This window comes from Artemia franciscana, chromosome 4 (assembly GCF_032884065.1).
Source record: "Artemia franciscana chromosome 4, ASM3288406v1, whole genome shotgun sequence".
NCBI lineage: Eukaryota > Metazoa > Arthropoda > Branchiopoda > Anostraca > Artemiidae > Artemia > Artemia franciscana.
This window is the reverse complement of record NC_088866.1, coordinates 36002157-36011679: the sequence shown is the minus strand read 5'-3', so window position 1 is coordinate 36011679 and position 9523 is coordinate 36002157. Positions and strand designations below refer to the sequence as shown.

The 9523-nt window shown below is 33.4% G+C and overlaps 1 protein-coding gene across 4 annotated transcripts in view; it reads left to right on the top strand.

Moving 5' to 3' along the window:
* Positions 1 to 1782: 1782 nt before the first annotated feature.
* The window catches only part of LOC136026366 (zinc finger protein 711-like), an 84179-nt gene continuing 76438 nt past the window's right edge, over positions 1783 to 9523 (top strand). For 2 of the 4 annotated variants that reach the window (XM_065702898.1, XM_065702900.1), the window contains exon 1: positions 1793 to 1886. The gene's annotated coding sequence lies outside the window, so the exon portion shown is untranslated. Of the gene's footprint in view, positions 1906 to 9523 lie in introns of all 4 variants that reach the window. The other 2 variants (XM_065702897.1, XM_065702899.1) reach the window with 2 other exon arrangements.

Sequence of the window (9523 nt, the reverse complement as noted above, 5' to 3'; positions counted from 1 at the left end):
AGATTTCTGGAAATTTAATTATGTAAGATTATGACAAGTATTTTCCTTTTTTTTAGTTTAAAACTACTTTAAAATAGTAAAAAATTTTAGCGTAAAGAGCGGGGCGTTGATGAGGAAGCAGTCCCTTTCATATACGAAGTAATTTCTGTCCGTTTTGTTTTAATGTCGCTCCTTACTTTCCGTTAAAAAACTTGTTTTTTTTTATTTAATTTCTGAACGTTTTTGAATCAATGCATGTTTTAATTTTGGCTTACCGCAGATGAGTAATTAAAACAAAATTTGCATATTTATTTTTGGCTAATTGGCTTTCTCGTGGTTTTGATCTAATGATTATGAGAAGAAAGGAGAGGGGGAGGAGGCCTAGTTGCCCTTCGATTTTTTGGTTACTTAAAAAGGCAACTAGAACTTTTAGTTTTATATCAATGTTTTTATTAATAAAAGATATACGTAACTTACATATAAGCTTACGTAACGAACTTCTGTATTCTCATGTTTTTATTACGAATATGAAGGGGTTCACCCCCTCGTCAGTACCTCGCTCTTTACACTAAAGCTTAAACTCTTGTCCCAATTTCTTAAGAATAACCCCTGAATCACAAAAGCCATAGAATAAATAGTTGAAATTACTAAAAATGCTTTAGCGTAAAGAGCGAGGTATTAGGAAAAGGTGAGCCCATCATATGCGTAATAATTTCTGTTCGTTTTAAGTTTTAATGCTTCTCCTTACTTTCAGTTGAAAAAACTTTTTCATATTTATTTTTTCATTTTTTTTAAATAATCCGAGAAAATCCTGTGCTCCCTTCATGAAACTTTTCTCCCCCATGACAAATTCCTCCAAGGAAAGTTCCCCCAACATATCCCCACCTTCTCAACCTCCCCCTGACCTAAGAATCCCCCAGAAAACGTCTGAACACTTCCAAATAACCATTGCTATATGTAAGCACTGCTTAAAGTTTTTAACTTGTGGCCCCTACCACGGGGACTGTGAGGGAGTAAATCGTCCCCAGAGACATAGTTATAAGGTTTTTTGACTACGCTGAATAAAATGGCTATCTCAGAATTTTGATTTGTTGACTTTGGGAAAATAATTAGCGTGGTAGGGGGCCTAGGTTCCCTCCAATTTTTTTGGTCACTTAAAAAGGGCATTATAACTTTTCATTTCCGTTAGAATGAGCCCTCTTGCAAGATTCTAGGACCACTGGGTCGATACGATTACCCCTGGAAAAAAAAAAAAATTAACACGCATCCGTGATCTGCCTTCTGGCAAAAAATACAAAATTCCACATTTTTGTAGATAGGAGCTTGAAACTTCTACAATAGGGTTCTCTGATACGCTGAATCTGGTGGTGTGATTTTCGTTAAGATTCTATGACTTCTAGGGGTTGTTTTCCCCTATTTTCTAAAATAAGGCAAATTTTCTCAGGTTCGTAACTTTTGATGGGTAAGATTAGACTTGATGAAGCTTATATATTAAAAATCAGCATTAAAATGCGATTCTTTTGATGTAGCTATTGGTATCAAAATTCCATTTTTTAGAGTTTGGTTACTAATGTGCCGGGTCGCTCCTTGCTACAGTTCGTTACCACGAACTGTTTGATCCTGTGGAAAATTAATTAAACCAAATTTTAAGATTTTTCAATATTTTTCAACAATGCGAATAATTTTTGTAGTAAATGCTTTTTAAACTGTCTAATAACAGTTCTTCATTCTTTAGCATGTTTTAGTTAAAAAAATGTTTTACCCATCTTCACTGGCATCTATGTCAAAAAATAAAGCGTCAGTTTGCTTTTACGTTTTTTGAAGAAATTAAAGAACAAAAATTCGATTTTGTTCGATTTGAACATTTGCCAGAATCCTGAACTAGTCTTGGACCTGAGGCATATTTGGTAAATGGCTTAAGTTTTGGTATCATTTCGTTTGTTGACTTTTTTAAGAAACATGCTATAGAACCAAAAGTAGCCCTACTCCTGACACCCTTTTTCTCTTTTATCCTAGCCCACGTTCATAGTCTACTAAATATCATGGTCATTTTTCTGACGCCACACTCCCTCCCTCATAGATGGTCCTGATAATATATATCTGTATTGTTTTGAAAGTAAAACATTTCAAAATAGGGATGAAAGCTTTTTATTGACAGTGAACATATATAAAATTTAACTGGATATTTTAAACACATAGGCTAGGGTAAGACAACCAGTACTGGGACACTTTGATCACTCTGCCTATTCTGGGACAGAATCTTTGATTGAATTACAACATATCCAATGCTGGGACAAAAGACTAATCCTGGACACCTAATCTATAGCCTACATTTTTTCTGGGTTGCTTCTAAAAAACCTATTGTCTTTTGTCCCAGTATTGGACATATTGCAATCCAACCAAAGATTCTGTCCCAGAATAGGCAGAGTGATTAAAGTGTCCCAGAATAGGCAGAGTGATTAAAGTGTCCCAGTACTGGTTGTCTTACCCTATACAGTGTTCATCATCAGCAGTGAAACTAAAAGACATAAATAAAACTAACCTAAAAGGTCAAAGAGATTTGCTTCCGCTGTTGCACTTAAAAAAATAAGAGCAATAAACTATATGTAATTAGTTTATTAGGTATAAATTTTGTTTGGTTTTATTCATGTCTTTTAGTTTTACTGCTGATGATGAACACTGTATAACCTATGTGTTCAAAATATCCAGTTAAATTTTATATCTTTTCACTGTCAATAAAAAGGTTTCATCCCTATTTTGAACTGTTTTGCTTTTGTCATGGAAAGGCAGTGTGGTCTTTGAAGTTATCTATGTATTGTTTTGAATCTTACAGTAGGTCATATCATCTTTGTCAAATGGATTTTCTGCATATTTCAGTAGCCTGCTATTTGCTTGTTTCCAGAAAAGCTAATGAGGGTCACCACAAGTTCCCTTTGGTAAAGTTTAGTTTAGAGCACTTAGAAATGCTAATTCTCAAATAAATTTTGTTGAATACTGAGGTAACATTACCTATAGAGTAAATCAAATTAGTCCATCAGCCCTGCAGGAAGTGGGGAGAGGTCTGTATTCTATATTTATTGAATAATTATTCAGCCTAAAGCCTGAAAGAGTAAACAAAAGTAGGTCATAAATATGAACTAACAATTCAACCAATAAGAATACATACTTTGCCCTGCTGCCTGCAGGGCTCAAGGACTAATTAGCTTTGCTCTATAGGTAATATCAACTTGCAAGAATCATTATTCAACCAAATTCATTTCACCAAGGCCTTCTCATAGCCAAAGAATCTTTTGAAACAAACTAAATCTTGAACTGAAAAACTGCAGCTTATAATCTCTATTGCATCAGAAGGCATTTCCTTTAATCAACAGAGCATAAACATAATATTTAACTAATTGCTCTGATTCACCAGTTCACTGGCTAGTTTGAACTTGAAAGTGAAAGTGGATATGTAAGTTTTTTGATTATCTTTTGACTTCCTACTATACAGAAATTACCAGTGATGACTAGAAATAGTATTTAAAATATAATTTCATTTATATTCTACAACCCCAACATTTCCCTCAGCTTCAAAACCCTGCCCACTTTATCATTTTTAGTTTGCCCCATGGAGGAGGAGGTTCAACCAGAAACAGATGCACTTCTAGAATTAGCATTTCTAAGTGCTCTAAACTAAACATTTACCCTACTTTTATATAGGCCTGTTTTCTTCTTTGGATACCCACTGTCTTTTACAATAGCAACTGGCTAACAGACATGCAACTGGTATCTTATCATAACATATTATGACCATTAATCAAACACTACAGCTGTTAGCTATTATGTAACATAATAAGGTTTATCAAGGCAAGCTCTGATTACCTTAAATTACACTTGCTAGCAATATATATGAATCCAATGTATGCCAGTTAGTGACAATAGGGTTGATTATCAGATGGTGTACTAGTGATGAGAAATAATTTACAGAAGGCAAACTGTATGATTTGGGCAAGACTATCCACATTACATAAAGACTAGAAATTTGTTCAAAATGCAAAACTTGGGTATTAAAAAATGCAAGCATTGACAGGCCTAGTTAACTGAGCTCCCCTCCTCACTCTTAAGAGTATAAAAGGACTGAATAATTCATAAGTATTGAACTCTAGTAAACTTTAGCCAAAATCCTATGTTCTGGTCCATTTACATTTAAAATGATAAGCCTCTCAATCCCCTTAAAAACAATGAATAGTGACAAGCAGATAAATGTTGTATGACTTCTGTTAAATATTATAAAAATAATATTAAGCTGCTGTATCTAGTCCAATCAGTAACCCTGTCACCTTGAATTAAGCTACTACTACTACTAATAACTCACTGTAGCACCAAGCTGCCTGAGGCCAACACAGCTATGCACGCTCCTCCTCCAACCTAATCTATTTAAAGCCTCCCTCTTTACACCCTCCCAGGAAGTTCCCATTTCCTTTAAATCTTTATTTATGACATCCTCCCAACCCAGACAAGGATGACCTGCTTTCCATGTAGCCCCAGACAGTTGGCCAAAAAGGACAATCTTTGGTAATCTGTCATCCTTCATCTGTAGAACATGGCCTAGCCATCTCAACCTTTCTTTCATTATAGCCCCAGAAAGCAGGATTGAACCACACTTTTTGTACAACCTACTATTTGAAATACAGTCAGTCAGCCGGGTACCCAGAACAATCCGTAGGCAATTTCTCTGGAAAAACATCTAGTAAATTTTCATGTGCTTTTTGGATTGCCCATGCTTCAGAGCCATATTTGACCACTGTCATCACTGTAGCTTCCAATATTCTAATCTTGGTTTGTAGGCTTATCTTTCTATTCTTCCAAACTTTTTTTAACTGTGAAAAAACACCCTGAGCTTTAGCTATTCTACTTTTAACATCTTCACTGCTCCCACCATCTTTACTAATAATACTACCAAGGTAACTGAAGCTCCCGACCTGATCAATCTTTTCAGAAATAAGAAGTGAAGCAAGGTAGAGAGTAATGTTCAAATGCAAGAGACCACTAAGAACTTTATGTTTAAAAAATGCTAGATAATGTATGATATAGTAATGGAACCTCAAATACAGTGATTTCAAAAGAACAGATATTTCCTATATTATTAAAGATTTTAAGTAAAGTACAAATTATGTTCTGGTCTTGAGAAGGCATGGGGGGCTATTCACCCTATGCATGTTATTTTATGCTTTTTTTAGTTTGACTCAGCTATTTATTGTAATTTTTGTTCATTTTAGGTGTCATTTATTTATTGATAGTGATTTGTGGTAGTTTTACACTTGAAAGATTCTGACTTTATTTCTGATCATTTTTGGCTGAATGGAGCTCTTTACTTTTCTTTGAAAAACTTGTTTCTGTAGAAAAAGTTTTTTAAATTAATTTCTGTTTGTTTTTTTATTGACATAGTCTTTTTCATGTAAAGAAGAGTTTATATCTTTTCAGTTTTTTCAAACAGTTTGTGGTAACAAACTGTAGTAAGGAGCAATCTTGCTCAATAGTAACCAAAACTCAAAAAACAGAATTTTTATACCAATAGTTACATCAAAAGAATCATATTTATGCTGATTTTAAATATATAAGTTTCTTTAGTCTTACCTGTCAAAAGTGATGAGCCTGAGAAAATTTGCCTTATTTTAGAAAATAGGGGGATCTACCCCCTAAAAGTCATAGAATCTTAACAAAAATCACACCATCAGGTTCAGCATATAAGAGAATTCTATTGTGTGAGGATCTTTCCATGGAGGATTTTATTATGAGGGAAGAGAATTTCCATCACAGGGGCACAGGATTTTCTTGCATTATTAAAAAAAAATGAGAAAAAACTCAAGTTTTAGTGTAACAAGCAAGGTTTTGATGCAGGGGGAATTCCCCTCATATACATAATAAAAATATACAAATATAGAAGTTTGTTATGTAAGTTAATTTGTAAGTTATTTGTATTTATTACTAATAAAAATAGTCATAAAAAAATAATATGTTCTAGTTGCCCTTTTAAGGTACCAAAAATTGGAGGGAACTAGGCCTCATCCTCCACCTGTTTTTAAAAAAAATCAAAATCTTCTGATCAAAACTGTGTGAAAGCCATTTTGCCTAAAAAATTGATATGCCAGTTTTTTTTTTATTATTCATGTGCAGTGAGCCAAAATCAAAATGTGCATTAATTCAAAAATGTCTAGAAATTAATTTAAAAAAAACAAGTTTTTTTTAACTGAAAGTAAGGAGCAGCATTAAAAATTAAAACAAACAGAAAATATTCCATATATGAAAGGGGCTGTCCAACCTCAACACCCTAATCTTTATGCTAACGCGTTTTATTGTTTTAAAAAGTATAGCTGTGAGAAAGAGTCAAACTTTAGCATAAAGGGCAGGGTGTTGAGGAGGGGACAGTTCCTTTCATATAGACTATAATTTCTGTTGTTTTAAGTTTTAATATTACTCCTTACATTCAGTTAAAAACTTGTTTTTTTATTTAATTTCTGCAAGAATCCATAGTTGGGGTTGTTATTTGTATGGTGGGAAAAGTTTTCAACATTTTTTATTCTGAAACATACAGTATTTTTCAATTTAATTTTAAAATTTCTGAGGTTGACATAAAAAACAAAACTTAATATCATCCCAAAATATTCTATCTATGCTCTTTGACAACCTAATTACACTCCACCCTTTGTATTTATTTGTATTGTAAGAGCAGGAGTAGTAATAGTAGGGTAAAGGTACTGATTGTTCAACAGTTTTTGTAAGAAAAAGAAAACACTTTTTATGCTCTGGAAGACTTAATTCAGAGGATTTTGGTTTGAAAAGAGTTTCAGTATGTAGGAAAAACATCTACAAATTTAACTGTTTTATTAGAAGTTTGAAGTTTTATCAGGAAAGGGTACAAAACTCCAATTTTCTTAAATTGGAACATTTCCATCTACCAATTTGATAGAACAAAAAAGTTCCCTGTTTTGACATAATTTGGAGCCCAATTTGACTGTTTTGTCAAATACTTGGAGAATACCTGTGGGTGGATCCTGGTGCATTCAGAATGCCTATTCTTTTAAGTTTATTTCTTTGTTTCTCTTCCAATTTTTTCATGTGTATGTATAAAGCACTATTCAGATAGTGGAAGCAAAAACCGAAAAAATTGCCTCACATATAGGGACAAAATTGGATAAGCATACAGAGTGTAATTGTGTGACCTAGATCTCTATAATATAATATATGATATGATAGTGTGATATCTGTCTCTCTATCAATGCTATCTGGAATGGCCCACTTCCTCTCAGCTTTAATGGTCCAGCCAAGATTTCTTTGCTGTTCACAGTGAAAGTGTTGTCAATATCTGGCCATTTCAAAGTTAGTCTACCATTTTAACTCACTTTAAAAATTTTAGTTTTATTATCCTTTCTCTGTAAAGTCCATAATTCTTGTAATATGCATGTCCTACTTAAAATTATTAGAAGTTTATAACATCAAGGAATTTAACATGTTTCAATAGCATTTTGGATGGGATAGGGTCTAAGAAAACAGGAGTGAATTCCAAGAGTCTTAAGAAGTTTACTGTCATTATATTTAACTTAGTGGAATTCACTTTCATATTTAAATTCTTAGCTTTGTCCAAAACATGGGTAGGATTTTGATGGGGCCATTTTTGATAGTTCTATGACATACTTCAAGGTTCAGCAGGTTATCAACATATTAACACCTTTGAGGGAATCTTACCAATTTCATTGATCAATACTACATATAAGAGTGGCCCTAGCAAGGTTCCTTGAGGAATTCCATGCTAATGAAGAAGGGGTTTAGAGAAAATAATTTGTATTTTACAGCTTGTGATCTGTTTGAATGAAAACATATATAAAATTTATTAAGAGAGGGTCTACTTCAAACTTAGTCAGTGATAAATGAATTAGGGTGTTGTGATCAACCAAGTCAAATGCTTAAAAATATGAACATAGTATGAGGCCAAGTGGCAGTTCCTCAGATGATGGAAAAATCTAGCATCTAGCATCAGCAACACTACTATTTCAAAAAAAACTTTTTTAAATGTTTTTTTTTTAATGTAAAATATTATTAGAAATAATAATCATCAAAATATCTCATTGTAGGGAAAGTACATGTAAATTCAAAAACTCTGTTTTTGTCAGAGGACCCTGGAATTTCAACACCAGTGGTTTCCTATCTGTTTTACATTTTCAGTGAAGTTTCAACAAAGTCACCTATATTTTAATAGGGCCTGTTGCTGTCTGCTGAAAATTTTGACAAGGCTGCTACAAGATATTCTTCAAAGAAATGAATATCATAATAAAAGCCACTATCTACATTTGAAATTGGCTGAAGGAATATTTTAGTCAGTCTGGCATTGAACTACATCAGACAAGAATTTTTGACACCTGGAACATAGTTTTTGTCAATATAATATTAGCTGCCATTTTAACTTAATTTTATCAAGAAAGAGCCAATGTGGCTACATTTTAGAGAAGATCAGATGTGTCTTGATGCATTGGTACTGATCTCAACTTTTTTTTTGCAAAAAGAAAATAACCAAGTAATGACAGTTTGAACATTGCATAGCTAAAATATTGTCAGGAGCTCATTTTGTGTTGAAAACAGGAAACTGATTAAGTTTAATATTCTTTTCTTATATGGACGTTTTGGATATAGTGTCCACGTTTTGTAATATCAAAATATAACTAGATCTATGTTGCATGGGCAACATGAGGTGTTGCAACAACCTTTGTTTGGCTTTCACCAAGTAAAGTGTTGTGAGAGCAACGCTTTGGTTTTGTTTCCTCACTTTGATTAAACACTGAAGTTGTTAATCTGTGAGGATCTTAAAATAAATACTAGGCACACCAACTTGCAAAAGTTGCAAACCCCTCATTACAACTAGCAAAAGTTGCAAACCCCTCATTGCTGAAGATGATTGTAGCCTAACAGCCAATTATTACTTACATGTCCCCTACATGTCTTACCACTGGAACCAAATTGGTCTTACCATCAAATACACCAGAAATAAATAATAGGTACACCAACTAACAGAAGTTGCAAACCCCTCATTGCAAAGGAGCTATCAACCAACTGTTGCTTAAAACTCCTCTATATGTCTCACAATTGGTATCAGCCTATTTTTGGTTTCAGTATGTCCCTTACTACTGAAGTTGTCAACCCCTTTGAACTCTCAAACTGGTATATCTCATGAAGGAATTTTTCTACCAAAAAATGGATTAGATACACTTTGATCAGCTCATCAAGAGCTATCGACTGCCATCGAAAAAAAATGTATCTGTCTTAGTTCAAAACTTAACTTTTTTGCTGTAGGCCAAGTTTCTAACATCATCACTTAGAAAGGAGCAAAGGATAAACTCTAATTTCTTTAGCAATGAGAGAACTTTTAAAGTTTAAGAGGCACATCTGATATCATTTCTGAATTGGCCTATTTTTGGTTTCAGTGTGTACCTTACTACTGAAATTGTCAACCCTTTCAACTTTCACACTTATATATCTCATGAAGGAATTTTTCTACCAAAAAATGGATGAC